Raw genomic sequence first — 6000 nt, 5'->3', positions numbered from 1 at the left:
CTACTATCCTTTTACCACACTTGTGCTTCAAAGAAGCACCATGATCTTCATGATAGAGAGTCTCCTATGTTATCACTTTCATATACTAGTGGGAATTTTTCATTATAGAACTTGGCTTGTATATTCCAATGATGGGCTTCCTCAAAATGCCCTATGTCTTCGTGATCAAGTGAGTTGGATGCACACCCACTTAGTTTCTTTTTGTTGAGCTTTCATATACTTTTAGCTCTAGTGCATCCATTGCATGGCAATCCCTACTCACTCACATTAATATCTATTGATGGGCATCTCCATAGCCCGTTGATACGCCTAGTTGATGTGAGACCATCTTCTCCTTCCTTTTGTCTTCTCCACAACCACCATTCTATTCCACCTATAGTGCTATGTCCATGGCTCACGCTCATGTATTGCGTGAAGATTGAAAAAGTTTGAGAACACCAAAAGTATGAAACAATTGCTTGGCTTGTCATCGGGGTTGTGCATGATTTAAATACTTTGTGTGGTGAAGAGGGAGCATAGCCAGACTATATGATCTTGTAGGGATAACTTTATTTGGCCATGTTATTTTGAGAAGACATAATTGCTTAGTTAGTATGCTTGAAGTATTATTATTTCTATGTCAATATTAAACTTTTGTCTTGAATCTTTCGGATCTGAATATTTATACCACAATTAAGAGAATTATATTGAAATTATGTGAAGTAGAATTCCACATCAAAAATTCTGTTTTTATCATTTACCTACTCGAGGACGAGCAGGAATTAAGCTTAGGGATGCTTGATACGTCTCCAACGTATCTATAATTTTTGATTGCTCCATGCTATGTTATATCCCGTTTTAAACATTATTGGGATTTATTATACACTTTATATTATTTTTGGGACTAACCTATTAACCGGAGGCCCAGCCCAGAATTGCTGTTTTTTGCCTATTTTAGGGTTTCGCAAGAAAAGAATATCAAACGGAGTCCAAACGGAATGAAACCTTCGGGAACATGATTTTCGGAACGAACATGATCCAGGAGACTTGGACCCTACGTCCATCCACCCCCCCTCCCAAGCGCGCCCTCCCCCCTCGTGGGCCCCCTGTTGCTCCACCGACGTACTCCTTCCTCCTATATATACCTACGTACCCCCAAATTACCAGATACGGAGCCAAAACCCTAATTCCACCGCCGTAACTTTTTGTATCCATGAGATTCCATCTTGGGGCATGTTCCGGAGCTCCGCCGGAGGGGGCATCGATCATGGAGGCTTCTACATCAACACCACAGCCCCTCCGATGAAGTGTGAGTAGTTTACTTCAGACCTACGGGTCCATAGTTATTAGCTAGATGGCTTCTTCTCTCTTTTTGGATCTCAATACAATGTTCTCCCCCTCTCTCATGGAGATCTATTCGATGTAATCTTCTTTTGCGGTGTGTTTGTTGAGACCGATGAATTGTGGGTTTATGATCAAGTTTATCTATGAACAATATTTGAATCTTCTCTGAATTCTTTTATGTATGATTGGTTATCTTTGCATGTCTGTTCGAATTATCAGTTTGGTTTGGCCTACTAGATTGATCTTTCTTGCAATGGGAGAAGTGCTTAGCTTTGGGTTCAATCTTGAAGTGTCCTTTCCCAGTGACAGTAGGGGCAGCAAGGCACGTATTGTATTGTTGCCATCGAGGATAACAAGATGGGGTTTATATCATATTGCATGAGTTTATCCCTCTACATCATGTCATCTTGCTTAAAGCGTTACTCTGTTCTTATGAACTTAATACTCTAGATGCATGCTGGATAGCGGTCGATGTGTGGAGTAATAGTAGTAGATGCAGGCAGGAGTCGGTCTACTTGTCTCAGACGTGATGCCTATATACATGATCATAGATACTCTCATAACTATGCTCAATTCTGTCAATTGCTCAATAGTAATTTGTTCACCCACCGTAAATACTTATGCTCATGAGAGAAGCCACTAGTGAAACCTATGGCCCCTGGGTCTATTCTCCATTATATCAATCTTCCAATACTTAGTTATTTTTATTGCTTTCTATTTTACTTTGCATCTTTATCATAAAAATACCAAAAATATTATCTTATCATATCTATCATATCTCACTCTCGTAAGTGACCGTGTAGGGATTGACAACCCCTTATCGCGTTGGTTGCGAGGATTTATTTGTTTGTATAGGTGCGAGGGACTCTCGCGTGGCCTCCTACTGGATTGATACCTTGGTTCTCAAAAACTGAGGGAAATACTTACGCGGCTTTACTGCATCACCCTTTCCTCTTCAAGGGAAAACCAACGCAGTGCTCAAGAGGTAGCATGCGCCGCCCTACGGGGGCCTCCTGCCACTGCCGGTACCTGCGCAATGGGACCTCGCCCTACACTGCACACCATCGCCGAGTAACTATGGCGGTTTGCAAGGCTTGTAACGAGTGCAATACGTGATCAGGTTTGATTCCAAAAAAGATCTAAATTTGTTTCAACTTTTTTTGAATTACTAATTGTTTTGGTGCATACAGGGTGCGTGGATACTGAGGGAGTCCTGGATTAGGGGGTCCTCGGACAGCCGGACTATTGGACTATGAAGATACAAGATTGAAGACTTCATCCCGTGTCCGGGTGGGACTCTCCTTTGCGTGGAAGGCAAGCTTGGCAATTCGGATATGTAGATCTCCTCCCTTGTAACCGACTCTGTGTAACCCTAGACCCCTCCGGTGTCTATATAAACCGGAGGGTTTAGTCCGTAGGAGAACAACAATCATAATCATAGGCTAGCTTATAGGGTTTAGCCTCTACGATCTCGTAGTAGATCAACTCTTGTAATACTCATATCATCAAGACCAATCAAGCAGGAAGTAGGGTATTACCTCCATCGAGAGGGCCCGAACCTTGTTAACATTGTGTCTCCCGCCTCCTGTTACCATCAGCCTTAGACGCACAGTTCGGGACCCCCTACCCGAGATCCGCCGGTTTTGACACCAACATTGGTGCTTTCATTGAGAGTTCCACTGTGCCGTCACGTAAAGGCTTGATGGCTCCTTCGATTATCGGCAACAATGCGATCCAGGGTGAGGTTTTTCTCCTCGGACAGATCTTCGTATTCGGCGGCTTCGTACTACGGGCCAACTCGCTTGGCCATCTAGAGCAGATCGATAGCTACACCCTTGGACATCAGGTCAGATTTGGAAGCTTGAACTACACTACCGATATCCGCAGAGACTTGATCTTCGACGGATTCGAGCTCATGTCAGGCGCGCCGCACAGTCACGACGAGCATGACTTAGCTTTGCCATCGGACGGTGTTCGGGAGATCGCACCGGCGGTTACTCCGGCCCTCAATCCAGAGCAGATCGTGCCATCCGAGGACGGGTGGATCGACCCCGCCATGGAGGCCGCACACTCAGCGGCGATAGAGCCGAATACTGACTTCACCTCCTATGAGACCTGTGTTACCGGACCCTTGGATTCGTCCCCAGCCACAGGCTCTGAACCGCGTGCATCTGTGCCTATCCAATCTGATTGGGCACCAATCATGGAGTTTACCTCCGCGGATATTTTTCAGCACTCGCCCTTGGGCGATGTGCTAGATTCATTGAGGTCTCTCTCCTTGTCAGGAGACCCTCGGCCGAACTATGTCCGGCTCGAGTGGGAAGCGGACGACGAAGGAATTTGTTCCCCACCCACCACCCACTTAATAGCCACTGTCGACGACTTAACCGACATGCTTGATTTCGACTCCGAAGACATCGATGGTATGGACGATGATGCAGGAGAGAAACAGGAACCACCGCCCACAAGGCGCTGGATACCCACTTCATCACACGATATATACATGGTGGATACACCCAAAGAAAACAACGACGAGGAACGGGAGGATGCAGCGAAGGATAGTCCCCTCGAGAAGCAACCAAAGCGACGACATAGGCGCTGCTCCAAATCCCGCCTTAGCAAAAACAACGATAACAGCGCAAGAAAGAATAATACCCCGGTCGACTCCAAAGGAAACGACGACCACATGGACCCAGCGATGGAGCAGGATGAGCCAGCGGACAACGAACATAGTACAGAGCCACTGTCTGATCACGGCGACGCCGAGGGTAAAGCTCATCAACCTGTCTCCGGAGAGGAGAACAGTTCGGACGACGATGCACACATCATCCCGGAAAGGCACTTGGAACAAGAGAACCTCCATAGAAGGCTTATCGCCACCGCGAGGAGCCTAAAGAAGCAGAAGCAAAGGCTTATGGCCGCGCATAATACGGTCAACAGCAGATGGAACAAAGTGCTTGACACTGAAGAAAAGTACGGCGACCGTCGCCACAGAAAGAGCTATCCAAAGCGCAAGAAGCTACCTGAATTCGACGACGAGGCTTTAGAGCTCATTCAGCCAAAAAATAAAACGGCCGATCAGCCGGATCGACCACCCCGTGGCCACGACAGGGCGGCTAATGACGTCGCACACAAGTTAGCACACGATTTACATGAAGACCTGCACAAAAAAGCCGGTATGGCCAGGTCCATCTACGGATCTAGGAAGCGCGCTCCGGCAAATCATGGCTGCCCAAACGACTATACTGACCGAATAACAGCTCGGAATCAAAACCAAACGCTACAACCGTCCGAAGAATGCCATGACACATCCAAATACAGGGGTGCCACGCACCCCCTATGCTTCACCGATGAGGTGCTGGACAATGAATTTCCAGAGGGATTCAAACCCGTGAACATGGAGGCATATGACGGAATGACAGACCCTGGGTCTGGATTGAGGACTTTATCCTTCACATCCACATGGCTTGCGGAGATGATCTCCACACCATCAAATACCTGCCCCTCAAGTTGAAAGGACCAGCTCGGCACTGGCTGAAAAGCCTCCGCGAAAACTCAATTGGAAGCTGGGAAGAGCTTGAGGATGCTTTTAGGGCCAATTTTCAAGGGACCTATGTCCGACCTCCGAACGCAGAGGATTTAAGTCACATAATTCAACAGCCCGGAGAGTCAGCCCGAAAGATTTGGAACAGATTTCTCACGAAGAAGAATCAAATCATCGACTGCCCGGATGCCGAAGGCTTAGCGGCTTTCAAGCACAGTGTCCGGGACGAATGGCTCGCTAGACACCTCGGCCAAAAAAACCAAGGACAGTGACAGCCCTAACAAGCCTTATGACCCACTTTTGCGCGGGCAAAGACAGTTGGCTGGCCCGTAGCGGCACCAGCAACCCAGGCACATTCGGAGTCAGGGATGGCAACGGGAAACCGTGACGCAATAAAGCAAGCGTCAAAACAACAAAGACAGCCCAGATGACACGGCGGTAAACGCCGGATTCAGGGGCTCTCGACCCGGTCAACGGAAAAAGCCATTTAAAGGCAGCAGAGATGGACTGTCCAGCCTAAATAAGATTCTAGACAGATTATGTCAGATTCATGGCACCTCCGACAAACTTGCAAATCACACCAACAGAGAATGGTGGGTCTTCAAGCAGGCCGGCAGGCTAAATGCCGAACACAAGGGGAGGGAGACACCAAGCGAAGACGAGGATGAGCCTCGTCAGCCAAACACTGGGGGACAGAAAATTTTTCCACCAGAGGTCAAAACAATGAACATGATTTACGCAACTCACATACGAAGAGGAGGCACCAGCGCGCACCCCGAGATGTATACGCCGTGGAGCCCGTCACCCCCAAGTTCAACCCTTGGTCGGCCTGCCCGATCACTTTTGATCGCAGGGATCACCTGACTAGTATCTGGCATGAAGGATCAGCTGCCTTGGTGCTAGAACCAATAATTGACGGATACCATCTCACCCGAGTCCTTATGGATGGCGGTAGTAGTATTAATCTGATATACAGGACACCGTCCGCAAAATGGGGATAGACCCGACAAGAATCAGCCAAAGCAATACTACCTTTAAAGGAGTAATACCAGGCCCAAAGGCCCGATGCATGGGCTCTCTAGTACTAGAGGTTGTATTCGGTTCTCCCAACAACTTCCGAAGCGAAGAATTAA

The sequence above is a fragment of the Triticum urartu genome, chromosome 2 (genome assembly GCF_003073215.2).
Source record: "Triticum urartu cultivar G1812 chromosome 2, Tu2.1, whole genome shotgun sequence".
Classification (NCBI taxonomy): domain Eukaryota; kingdom Viridiplantae; phylum Streptophyta; class Magnoliopsida; order Poales; family Poaceae; genus Triticum; species Triticum urartu.
This window is presented reverse-complemented; position numbering follows the sequence as displayed.